Genomic DNA, 14,386 nt, shown 5'->3' on the forward strand with positions numbered 1-14,386 from the left:
TATATGGGCCAGGTGATCTGCTCGTTCCAATTAACTCCTCAAAGGAGAGCATGGTCACTCCCCCCAATTCCAGCTAATCCTTAATTATTGAAGGATTAATTGTCCAATTTATAGCAATTTAAACTTTTTATTCCTTTTCCCCACTTGGCTACTTTTGTTAGAAGCCTTAAAATTTGTTTTATTAATTAAAGACTATTGGTTGAAAAAATTAAAATTTAATTTCAATTTTTTTGGGTATTAAATATAATAACATTTGAAGTTTAGTTGTAAGATTTTAAACTACCTAAGTTATTAAGCCCACAAGGCCTCCTTTTCATTTGTTTTTCATTTCTTTCCCGCTGTCCTATTACTGCTTCAATACTTTCACTTTCTTGTAATTGTTAAGCATTTGACAGTAGTTTTAAAATTCTTTCTATAGTTAATTCTTGGAAGATATTTTACACTTTGTAATGATACAAACCCAGTGGCATTTTGTCAGCTGAGTTCCTGCTTAGTTAAGTCTGTAGAAACTCATCACCAGAGCTGTAGCCACCAGGTGATGAAATGCTTTTGGCCATAGTTTTATGGGGTTGCATTAGTAGAGGGAATGCTCATTCAAATGAAAACAGGAATCCTGGAAGTAGTGAAGTCTGTATATTTCAGGAAGTCAATTTCTGTGACTCATAAGATATGTTCATCCTACAAATTATTTTCCCAAGAATCTCTATGAATGTCCCAATTTTCAAATGTGTTGGAACATTTAAAGCAGAATCTTATTTCCTAACTTTCTAAATTTAATTTCGTCAAGTATTATTTTAACCCACATTTCTTTCAAGTTTCCACAATACTAATGGTATTAGGATATCTATTTCATAGAATCATAAAGTTAGAAAGCTCTTTGAAAAGTTTATTTTGCCAATCCCCATATTTTCAGAAAGGATCAAACTTAAATAATTCCAGCCACCTGGAACGCTGTCATGTTTTTAAAGACATAACTCTTCAGTGAGAAGCAGAATAACATATTTAACAAGGGGCTGTGCTTGGGGTCATGAAGACCTGCATTCAAGTCCTGTCTCAGAGATGTACTACTTATGTGAAAATGAACAAGTTAATTAACTTCTCTATGATCCAGATTACTCTAAGACAGTTAGTTATAGATTAGTACTGGTAGAGGAAGTTTTGAGACCAGTAGGCCCCCCAATATTGATGAAATCACAGATTCAGACAAAAAACTTACTTCACAAACGCATTTCAGTTTGTAAAAAAAACCAACCCTGGTTTTTAACAATTTACATAATTATAATGTATATTATATATAATGTATAAATTATAATAATTTACATAATCATTTAAAAATTAACTTGTGGAAAAAAATTAAATCTCAAGCTCTTAGAGGTAGGGTTAGATTTTTCCTCCAGGTTTAACTTTGTATTTATTTTAACTTTGAAAATTTTTAATATTGTAAATATTCTCAAATAGCTTTATGCCATTTTATACCCCTTGTACCATAATTGTGCTACTGACCATATAATGGAATATACCTAAAAGATCCTTTACCTTTATTTATGAAAGCTAATCTTATACATGAACGCTTATCTGTATTAATTTGAACTTGCCAGTTTAATGACAGTTTTTTGGCTTTTGGCATAATTCACCATAATTTAATTTCAGAGAATAAAGAGTAAATGATGGATAGTTCAAAATTATCCTTGAGAAAGAATAATCAGAAACAGCATTTAACCTAAAATTTTTTTCCCTTTTTCCACCAAGGAATTCTGGTTAATCATTATAAAACATGGACAACTCATTCTTTTCCACTCGTACCATATACTTATTGTAGATGATAGTGAGGCATCCTCCTTCCTCAAAGTATTTGTAATTACTATGCCAACTATGTTTTACCTTTAGAAAAGAGTGCATTTTAACAAATTAGTTTTTCAAGTAGTATATTTGAAACCAAAATATTATAGTTTGACAAAGTGTTAATAGTGGTAAATGGCTATTTTATGGAAACATTTTTAAAGAAAAAAAAGCAATTTCACTTTGAGCTATTAAATTTAATTCATGAAAACTTAGGCAGTATAAATTTAATTTTTTTTCTGAATTTAATTTTATTTTTTAAATAGAATTTATTTCCAGGCATCTCAACTGCTTCCTCCACTCCCCACACCACATAAAGCATCACCCGGCAAAAAGATATATATATATATATATTTATATATATATATAATATATAAATTATATACATAAATATATGTTAGTATTTATCAGTTATTTCTCAGTAGATTCACCAGTCATTCTTCAAATATTAATTTTATAGCTTTATTCATTATTCTCTTGGTTCTGCTCATTTCACTCTATTATTTTGTGTAGGTCTTTTCAACTTAAAAAAAAATTTAATCACCTCATTGTTCCTTACAGTGCAATAGTATACCATCCCAATCATATACCACAATTTGCTCACCATTCCCCAATTGATGAATATCCCCACAATTTCCAGGTTTTTTGCCACCATAAAGAAAACTGCTATAAATATTTTGGAACATATAGGACCATTTCCTTCCCCCCGATCTCCTTGGAAAATAGACCCAATATTGCTGGGATAAAGGTGTATAAAATTTTATAACTTGGCATAATTCCAAATTGCTTTACAAAATAATTGGATTAGTACACAGTTCTACCAACAGTATGTTAGTGTCCCCATTTTCCCACATCACTCCCAACATGTCATTTTACCCTTTTGTCATTTTAGTCAATCTTATAGATGTCAGTTGGTACCTCAGTCTTGATTTGATTTATATATCTACTTGGTAGTGATTTAGAACCTTTTTTCATACAACTATATATGACCTTGATTTTTTCATCCCCAAACTGTTCATATCTTTTGCCCATTTATCAATTGGGGGATGGCTTTTAATGTTATAAATTTGACAAAGTATTCCATATATTTTAGATACAGACTTCTAACAGAAAAACTGTGTATAAGATTTCTCCCCCAGTTTTCTGTCTTCCTTCTAGTATTGGCTACATTAGTTTTATTTGTACAAAAACTTTTTAAATTTAAAGTACTGAAAAGTATCCATTTTGCATCTTACAATGCTTTCTATGTCTTATTTACTCATAATTTCTTTTCCTATTCATAAATCTGATGAGTAATGTTTCTTGTTCTAATTTGCTAATATCTCCTTTTTATGTCTGTCATGTAGACATTTTGATCTTATCTTAGTGAATGTTATAAGATATTCACCTATACTTAGTTTCTGCCAAACTCTATTTCCCAATTGTCCTAGAAATTTTTACTGATTAATGAGTTCTTATCTCTAAAACTTCAATTTTGACATCTATCAACACAAAGTTGTTATGATTTCTTATTACTGTTTATTGTATGCCTTTTCTATTCCCCTGATATATCTTTCTAATTTTTAGCTAGTACCAGATAATTTTCACAATTATTACTTTATGATATAGATTAAAATCTGGACCTCTGTTATGGCTTTTTTCGTTCAGTTCATATTCTTGAGTTCATTTGATATTCTTGATCTTTCGTTCTTCCAAATGAATTTTGTTGACTTTTTCTAGCTCAAAAAATATTTTTTGGTAATTGAATTGTGATAGCATTGAATAAGTAGGATAGTTTAGGTAATGTTGCCATTTTAATTATATTGGGTCTGCCCACCTATTTCTCCAGTTATTTAAATCTGATTTTATTTATGTAAAAATACTTTATAATTATGTTTTTGTAGTTTCTTGGTTTTTCTTGTCAGGCATACTCTCAGATATTTTATTCTATCTGTGGTTATTTTAAATGGAATATCTCTTTTTCTATTTGTGACATATAAAAATGCTGATCATTTATGTGGGTTTATTTTATATTCTGCCTACTTTGCTAAAAATACTGATAATTTCAATTAACTTTTTAGTTGAATTTCTAGGATTTTACAGACATAACCATATAGCCTGCAAAGAGATAATCTATTTCTTCTTTTCCCATCCTGATTCCTTTAATTTCTTTTTCTTCTTTTATTGGTATTGTTAGCATTTCTAATATCTTATTAACTAATATTGCGCATCCTTATTTGACTCTTGATCTTACTGGGAAGGCTTCTAGCTTATCTCTGTTACAAGTATTACTTGCTCATGGTTTTAGGTATCATTTTAAGAAAATATCTGTTTATATCTATGCATTCCTGTGTTTTAATAGAAATGAGTGTTGTATTTTTGTCAAAGACTTTTTCTGCATCTATTGATATAATCATGATTTTTGTTACTTTTGTTAATATAATTAATTATGTTTATAGTTTTCCTCATATTAAATCATCCCTGAATTCCTGGTATAAATCGTGTTTGGTCTGAATATGATATTTATGATATATTGTTGCAGTCTCCAAGCTAGTATTTTATTCAGGATTTTTGCATACATATTCATTAATTATATTGGCCTATTATTTTCTCTTCCTGTTTTTGTATTTCCTGATTTAAGTATCAGTACTATATTTGCTTCATAAAAAGTTTTACCTATTATTATAAATAATCTATTTAATATTGGAGGTAATTGATTTTTAAATGTTTGGTATGATTCATCCAAAAAATCCATCTGGTCCTAATACCATACTTTTTAGGAAGTTCCTTTTGTTTTTCTTTTCAATTTGTTTTTCTAAAATATAAGATTATTTTAGATATTCTATTTCCTCCTCAGATAGTTTAGGCAGTTTTTATCTTTGTTGCTATTCTTCCATTTCACTTGCATTGTTTTTGGCATATAATTGGGCAAAATAGTTCCTCGTAATGGCAGGATAAAATTTCTAAGTAAACTATAGGACATTTATAGTTTTAAGAGCATGTGATACTTAGCTGAGCATTTGAAGCATGTGAGGTCAAGGGACATTTTTTAGGAATTATTTAGGATGCTTGTGTTTGAATTGATGATGCTTTTTAAAGGTGTGGAAGTTGTGTGATTGCGCAGTTCTAAAGGGCACCCAATCTCAAGTTTAGAATGATTTTAAGTAGATATTCTTAGGAAATACACACTGTATGTTGTAAATGATTTCAATACCCCTAAGATAGAAATATTTTACAAAACTTATTTCATCCTTTCCAAAAGATAGTTTGGTAGTGAATGATATCTTTAATTTTTAAAGGTAGAGAATCTAGATATAGACTGAATAAATGAATTGTAAACCATTAGTAGAGCAGCTATTTAATTCAGTTGGGGCTTCTATTCCAGGACCATAACTTTTTAAAGTCAATTCTTTTTTTCTTTCTTCTGCAACTAAATTACACTTGGCTTTTGGAAAGGATTTCCAAAATCTAGTTTCCTTACAGATTCTAATTTTCTAGCAAGCTGTGAATATTATCAATGTGGAAATGTCTTAATGGATTGCTAAGTACAGAAATATATAGCATATAATTACAAAATGTTATATAATATTCAAATCATTTAAAATTTACTTCATAATATACACTTTATATTATATGTAGATATATAATATATACATGTGTATTTATATTTTAAACCCTTGGTTTGATAACAAAGGATGCTACTTAGTACCTCATTCCTTGAGGATAGAATGGTAATGTTAGTCAATACAAAAAGAAGATACATTATTCAATAGATGCTTGCAAAAGCATATTCCCATTGTTACCCCTCACTTATTTTCTAATTCTTAGGTAAGAAGTCCATTTTTGGTCATAGAATTATATTCCTGTATCCAGCTTGGTAGCTAGGAAAACACAATTTTCTTGTGCCTTTTCTTCACTTATTGGCAGAGAGATAGTAAGCTTTGAGTCATAATTAAACTTAAAAATTTTAATTTAAGTAGTTTAATTACTTTTAGTCAACTTAATTTTCTAAAGTGTAGCCTTTTGTTGTTTTTAACTCTTGTTCTGCTAGTCTTTGAGACTTTCTTTTAATCATGTAGTTATGACGTTTAAAATATTATTAATAAAGTTATCTAATACCTGCTATTATTTAGTATATCTTGACTCTTCCCTTTCTAAATTATCACATAATTTAATATTAAATATTCCCTGATTTGATAAATCTCTGATGAAAACAGAGGTCTTTCCTACCTTTCTTTAGGTGATTGAAGACTTTTAGGATCACTGTGAAATGAATACCATAAGTTCTGTGCTTTATAGCTTTCTCTGAAATGAACAGAAGGGTTCTATGACTATAGTGCAACAGGATGTTCAGGCCAAAGATACTTTTTTCCCAAACTCATACTATGTATTTTGATGCCAGAAAAGAGCGGTGTGAAATTGAGGCAACACTGTTGCAGTTCTTTAAGGGAAAACAAGTCTGCAGCAAGCTTGACTTAAAATCCAGTTGTCAGATTCCTTAGATCATTGGGGGAAAAAAAATTACAACATACAGACACTGAATGGAACAGTTCTGCTAATGTTTCTCTAATAATTTATCCTCTTAAATAATAAGGATGGGATCACAATACTTGTTTTCTACTACTTCACTACTATGTTGAGAGGAAGAACTAGAACTTAAGAAGATAAAAATGTTAAGAACCTTTGGACCAAATCAATTATGGATAGTAGAAGCCCAGTCTGAAAAAAAATTTAAGGACACTCAAGAATCAATTTTTAAAATATTTCAAAGAGATACTAAAAGAATCAAATAGAAAAGATGAGGGAGGGAACAACTAGATGGCTCAGTGAATGAGAGCCAGATCTAAGTGGTCTGGATTTAAATCTGGCTTCAGACATTTCCTAGCTGTATGATCCTAGGCAAGTCACTTAACCCCCATTGCCAGCCCTTACCGCTCTTCTGCCTTGGAGTCAATGCACAATATTGATTCCAAGATGAAGGACTTTTTATTTTTTAAAAGGAAAATCAGGAATAGCTCTCCCCTATCCTGTCTCTTCAAAAGAACAATGTAAAAAACACCAGAAACTACTAAATCATGTTAAAAAACCTTTTAAAAGTCTTTTAAAAGAAACAAACCCTTACCTTCTGTCTTAGAATCTTCCAGTCATGTTGCTAATTGAGAAATGTGGAGTGCAAGATCCTTCAATGTCTATTGATGAATTTCAAAAAGTAATTTGATTTATAGAACAAAACAGAACCTTAAAGGCTATCTTCCTATGAGGTATTTTGAAATACAGTTGTTAAAATCAAGAAGTTCTATGATACCTGTCTTAGAATGAGATCATGGTGACAACTCTTTTCGAGGATCTGATAAAAATCAAAATGAAAAGCAAGATTTAAAAAATATGCTTACTTAAGGTGTTTTCCAGTGTTATGGAAGAGAATTTCTGTAGAGTCCAAGTAGACGGCTTCTCTACTGATTGCGAGGACCTTAAGGGTCACACCTTAAAGGAAAGTTCAGTGATTTGTCCTTTTTCACACAGGTACTATGCACTAGAGCAGGATTTAAAATCAAGACTTTCACCTGACAAGCTTGGTTCTCTGCCCATTACACTACACTATTTCTCTGTGTATAGATACCAATAGATATATAGATATTAATAGCTTAGGTGCTGTGGTTGGACAAGGATCTGGGCCCAGAATAGAATCAGAAGAGATCAGGTAGCATTGCATTTTGAAACAAGCATTTTCTATTATCATAAGTTGCTTATAACTGGTAGTCCATCTTTTTAATAAATTCAATTTTATTTTTAGTTCCAAGTTCTCTCCTTCCTCACCCTTTGAGAAGCTAATAAATATAAAACCCATTACAAATATGAAGTCATGCAAAATTAATTTTCACACAAGGCATATTTTTTAAAAGGCAAGAAAACGAAAAATATTTCCTTCAATATGTACTTAGTCTATCACTTCTCTGGAGGGGATAGTATTTTTTATTATGAGTCCTTTGGAATTTTGGTGGTTCATTTTGTTGAATAAGGTTATTACTAAGTCTTTCACAGTTGATAATCTTTATAATATTGTTATTTAGCCCATATTTTAAAATACCTTTATTCCAGCAATTCTTTGTGATTCTGAATCATGGAACCCCAATATACCTGAAAGACCACAATTTTAGGCAACTCAAAGGCCAATGGAAAGATGCAGGCCCTTGTTGGTAATATACTGCAAACCTACTAACCCTCATTATGCACATAATTAATGGCATGAAAAACATCATGGATTGAATAGGGTGAGAAAAGAAGGTGGGATAGTCACATCACAAGAGTTAGGAATGAAAGCTGGGTTGCTCAGTGCCTCTATTAAATAGCCAGAGGACCAAAAGAAGGATGCAGCATGTTCAGTAAATACTTGAAAGATGAGTTATCAAAGTTATGTATACCGATCACCCAGAGGATGAAAAGTTATGGAGGTTAAGTTGCAACCTGCATGTGTCATCAAAGATCTATCAAAATATTTGAAGTATAAGTATCTAAATGGTTGGTTTTTGACATAGTTATTTTTTCTGCGAATAAGGCAAAAATTTATTTGTATTTTAAAATGATTATGATTATTCTTTCCTGGTTTAGCAGCTGTTTTATTGTGGGTTAATATCAGCATGTCAGAGAAATGTCCTAGGTTCATTCATAGTCAAGCCCACAAAAGATTTAAAAAATTGTTGATGCCTTTTGTCTTTACATCCGTAATTTTTGGAAATATCCAAGCTTTCCCTCTTGAAATGGAGCCTTCCCTTGAATGAAGGAAAACATTTTTTTAAAAGTCCCTTGCAGAAGCCTTGTTGTCTATAGCATTTTCCCTGAGAAGCCTCCCACCTCTTTGCTAAGAGAAGGTACATGTGCTTTGTTATCTGTTCTTCAGGACCGTTAACTGGTTTTTCAATTACTTAGAGTTTGGATTTCTTAAGTGATTTTTCCTTTATATTGTAATTCACACACAAGCAATGTGGCACAAGAATATAGAAGAAATAGACTCATGGGTAGAAAATAATAGACAACATGTTTCATTTTGAGCAAATATATTATAAATTCCCTGAGAGTGAGGAAAAGCCACAAACAGCAAGTGGTCGAATAGCAAGAATAGCAGATTAAAGCTCAAACAGCTGCCAGACTTGCCTGTGGGCATCAGCAAGAGGCTCATGAAGATCCGTTTGCCTCTCAGCAAAGACAGGTATGCCACAATCATCAGCGCATATGCCCCAACACTGACCAGCACAGAGGAGACCATCGAGCAGTTCTACTCTGACCTGAGTGTCGTCCTGCACTCAGTGCCCACAAATGACAAGCTGATACTACTGGGAGACTTCAACGCCCACGTTGGACAGGGCCATGAAAGATGGAAAGGAGTACTCAGCAAACATGGTGTGGGCAAAATGAACAACAATGGCCTACTGCTACTCAGCAAAGGCTCAGAGTTTGAACTCACCATCACGAACACTGTGTTCAGAATGGCGAACAAATATAAAACAACATGGATGCACCCAAGATCAAAACAGTGGCATCTCATTGACTACATCATTGTACGCCGGCGAGACATCCAGGATGTAAAGATCACCAGAGCCATGAGAGGAGCTGAATGCTGGACAGACCACTGATTGGTTAGAGCGACTCTTCAAATGCGCACTGCACCTCGCCCAGACAGTTCGTGCATTTTACAACGTGAGTCATCTTAGAGATCCATCTTATTTGAAGAGTCCTGGACATTCCAGTCCTGCCTGGACGACAAGCTGTCTGCCAAGGGACCACTCACTGGAAGCTCAACCGAGAAATGGAACCAGTTCAGAGACGCAGTGAAGGAAACATCAAAGGCAGTCCTAGGCCCAAAACAATGCAACCACCAGGACTGGTTGGACGAGAACAACACTGCTATTGAAGACCTATTGAGCAAGAAGAACAAAGCCTTTATGGAGTGGCAAAATAACCCAAACTCTGCTCCTAAAAAGGACAGATTCAAGTCTCTCCAAGCCATGGCACAGCGTGAGATCAGGAAGATGCAAGACCAATGGTGGGAAAAAAGGGCAGAAGAAATCCAGCGTTTTGCTGATATGAAAAACTACAAACAATTTTTTAGTGCCCTCAAGACTGTCTATGGGCCATTAAAACCCACCACCACCACTCCCTTGTTATCCTCTGACGGTGACACTCTCATAAAAGATAAAAAAGGCATCAGCAACAGGTGGAAAGAACACTTCAGTCAGCTTCTCAACCGACCCTCTTCAGTTGACCAAAGCGCCCTTGACCAGATCCCCCAAAACCACACCATTGAACAACTTGGCGTCCCTCCTTCAATAGAGGAAGTCCAAAAGGCCATTAAACAAATGAGTACAGGCAAGGCACCCGGTAAAGACGGGATCCCAACCGAGGTGTACAAGGCCTTAAATGGAAAGGCGTTCCAGGCATTCCACATAGTGCTGACCAGCATATGGGAAGAGGAAGACATGCCCCCAGAACTCAGAGATGCCTCCATTGTAGCCCTATACAAGAACAAAGGCTCACAAGCAGCCTGTGACAACTACAGAGGCATCTCACTACTCTCCACTGCCGGAAAGATCCTCACCCGTGTTATACTCAACAAACTCCTGTCATCTGTTTCAGAGCAGAACCTGCCTGAATCACAATGTGGCTTCCAACCAGATTGCAGCACTATCGACATGGTCTTCACGGTGAGGCAAATGCAGGAAAAATGCCTTGAGCAGAACCTGAGTATCTACATTGTCTTCATAGACCTGACAAAGGCGTTCGACACAGTGAACAGGGACGCATTGTGGGTGATCCTCAGCAAGCTCGGTTGCCCATCAAAATTCGTCAAACTGATCCAGCTCTTTCATGTTGACATGACAGGGGAAGTCCTAACTGGTGGAGAGACTTCCAATCGCTTCAGCATCTCCAATGGCATGAAACAAGGCTGTGTCCTTGCTCCTGTACTATTCAACCTATTTTTCACCCAAGTATTACGACATGCTGTGATGGATCTAGACCTGGGCGTCTACATCAAATACCGACTGGATGGCTCACTATTCGACCTTGGCCACCTGACTGCAAAAACAAAGACAACAGAGAGACTCATCCTGGAAGCTCTCTTTGTAGATGACTGTGCTCTCATGGCCCACCAAGAAAATCATCTCCAAACCATTGTGGACAGGTTCTCCACCGCAACAAAACTGTTTGGCCTGACTATCAGCCTCAGCCAAACAGAGGTGCTGTTCCAACCTGCATCAGGGAGGCCAACGAACCAGCCGTGCATTACAATCGACGGCACGGAGCTTTCTAAAGTCAAAACTTTCAAGTACCTGGGCAGCACCATCACCAATGACGGGTCCCTAGACCATAAGATTAATGCCAGGATCCAAAAGGCCAGCCAGGCACTCGGGCGGCTGCTCTGCAAAATCCTCCAACACAGAGGTGTAAGCACTGTGACGAAGCTCAAAGTGTATAACACAGTGGTCCTCAGCTCGCTCCTGTATGGTTGTGAGACATGGACACTATACTGGAAGCACATGAAACAGCTGGAGCAATCCCACCAACGCTCTCTCCGGTCAATCATGAGGATCCGATGGCAGGACCGAATCACCAACCAGGAAGCCCTCGACAGAGCCAACTCCACCAGCATCGAAGTCCTGGTCCTCAGAACCCAGCTACGATGGTCTGGACACGTCATCCGCATGGACCCACAGCGAATACCAAGACAGGTATTCTATGGTGAACTGTCAGCTGGACTCAGGAAACAAGGCCGACCAAAGAAAAGATTCAAGGATCAGCTAAAGTCCAACCTGAAGTGGGCTGGCATCACACCAAAGCAACTAGAACTCGCTGCCTCTGACAGAAGCAGCTGGCACACCCACATTCACCATGACGCTACCACCTTTGAAGATGAGTGATGTCGATGTCTTGCCGCTGCATGTGAACGCCGACACCAGGCCACAATCGCACCTCCCGTAACAACTGGCGTCCCAGGCCCCATGTGCCACAAACTGTGCGCCTCAGCCTTTGGACTTCAAAGCCACATGAGGTACACCGTAGATGAAACTGCACAAAGACAATAGTCATTCTCGATCACCGAGAGACTACCACTACTACTACTATATATACATATAATTGACCAAGTTCTACTGTGAAAAGCAACTCTATATTACATGTGTATATCATATATACAACTCTATATTACATATGTGTAATATATAACACATCATAAATGTTATATAATGCAGGATACATATATGTCTACTATATATTATACAAAACTATATTACACATTGTAATGTTCTATAATTTGTTATGTAATATATGATACACACACAGGTAATATATATATTACATATAACTATTACATATGTGCTCATGGTTTCTCAACTTTGTTGGATAAATTGACAACTAGGTAAATATGGGAGGATAAATATATTCATGTCTCCACTTTATACATTTCTCAAAATATCATGGAAAATACCAGAAAAAAACCAGAAAATACCAGAAATCATTAAATCAGAAATACCGTTTTATGCAATATGCCAGAAGGAGTCAGGGCTGGAGTTGGGAATAGTGACCTGGTTCATTGGTGATTTTCTTTTCTGAAAGTATTTTATGCCCTGAATCAGTATGTATGGAATTTCTTACCACTTATAAACTCCTCAGGGTCAGAGTGGAACCTAGAAATCCATCCAGCCAAACCACCAGCATAAGCTTCCAACTATTGGGAGAAACAACTGAAAATAATGATGGCATATAAATGTAATAGAATATTACAGCCCTTTAAGAAATTACAAATAAGACCTTTTTGAGGAATGTATCCTCAACAAATTCAAAGATGGGAAAAGACCTCGTATGTACAAAAGTATAGCTGCGCTTTTTGTGGCATTAAATAATTATAATCGAAGTGGACTAGAATGACTCAAAAAATTGTAGTACCTGAATATAGCCAAAAAGAGCCATAAGAAATATTGAATATGAGGAATTCAGAGGAAGCTTGGCATCAGGATGCTAGCTAGGCTCTTATACCAGCACCCTCTTGGTTCAAATTTAATGTGAGGACAAAATGAAAATAATTGAAAATTTAACACAAGGAGATCTACTTTGTGCTAACATTGTAAGGACATGCAGCAAGAATATAGTGGCAACTTGGATGTGGTCTGAGCAATGCTACTCTATGACACTGGGACTTTTTATGGCTTTGGATGACCAGAAAGCTATGCTGGGGAAGTTGTGACCAATCAAGTCCTGGGATTAAAAAAGGAAGAAGCTTCATGAGGAAAACTGGGACCAATCATGTAGTTCAATTAGATCCCAAGATGGCTTTGCCTTTCTTTAAAATCCCAGTGTTGAGAGTGGAAAGAAAGAGGATGTGTCAAGGTAAATGCTGGTCCCATCAAACTTGGGAAGACAAACAAACTGAACAGAGCAAAGTAAGTAGACCTGGGAAAACAATTTACATGATGATCACAACATAAAGGGAAAATATGGAAATATGTCAGAACTCTGATTGATAAAATGGCTACTACTAATAGCAGAAGCCTGACTCCCTTCTCTCTGCAGGAGTGGTGAGCTATAGATATGGAATTGAACATATGTTGTCAGAAAATACGAATGTATTGGTACATACAATTATTTTATTATTTTTCTTAGCTATATTTCCTTCTTACAGGGGAGGGTTTTGTTGGTGAGTGGGCAGTTGAAGGGAAATAACAGCTTTGTAACAAAAATATGAGCTTATAATTAAATTTAATTTAAAAGATGATTGGCAAGTATAGAGAAAACAAAAATATGGGAAAACATTCAAAATGCTATAGATTGAAGACAGAACCAAAAGTACAATCTACATGTGGGGAAAAAACTGTGAATAATAAAAATAACAGGAAAAATTCATATAAATATTCAGGAAAGTCTAGAGGAAAACATGGAAACAAATAGAAAGAACAATGGATTTGAAGCTAGCACATCCTGGTTTAAGCACCTGCTTCTGCTACTTGCTGGTTATATGACTTTGGGCAAGCTACATCAACCTGTTAGTCCTCAGTTTTCTCTTCCACAGAATGAGGGAGGTGGACAAGACACCTTTAAAAGTCTCTTCCAGCTCTAACTACTGTTTTGTTACTCCTTGGTAAGTTTTTTTTTTAAAGATTTTGACAAGTTTCAGGTTTAATTACTTAGTTTTTTCATTTGTGATAGAATGCCAATCTAGTTTTCTAGTCCATAAAGTTACGACACTCCAAAGACCTTGAGCAAATCAGTTAATCTCTGGGATTATTTCCTTATAAGTGAAATAAGACTAGTTTTAGGATGAAGAAAGTTGGAGCAGGAAAGGACAGGACTTTTGGTCTCTATTCAAAAGCAGTGATAGAACAAAGACCAAAAGAACATCCATCATCTGTATAAAACATAAAAATGTCTACACCAAAACTTTTCTCTGTAGTCTTCCTCTGAAAACTGTTGCAGATTTAGCTCAGCAGAATAGCACAAGACATAGAACAGCACTCAGTTTTCTAATAGTACTAATTCTGGTTTGGTCTAATAGAACCAAAGAAATGTTCAATCAGCCCTT

Source organism: Monodelphis domestica, chromosome 6, assembly GCF_027887165.1.
Source record: "Monodelphis domestica isolate mMonDom1 chromosome 6, mMonDom1.pri, whole genome shotgun sequence".
Taxonomy (NCBI): Eukaryota; Metazoa; Chordata; class Mammalia; order Didelphimorphia; family Didelphidae; genus Monodelphis; species Monodelphis domestica.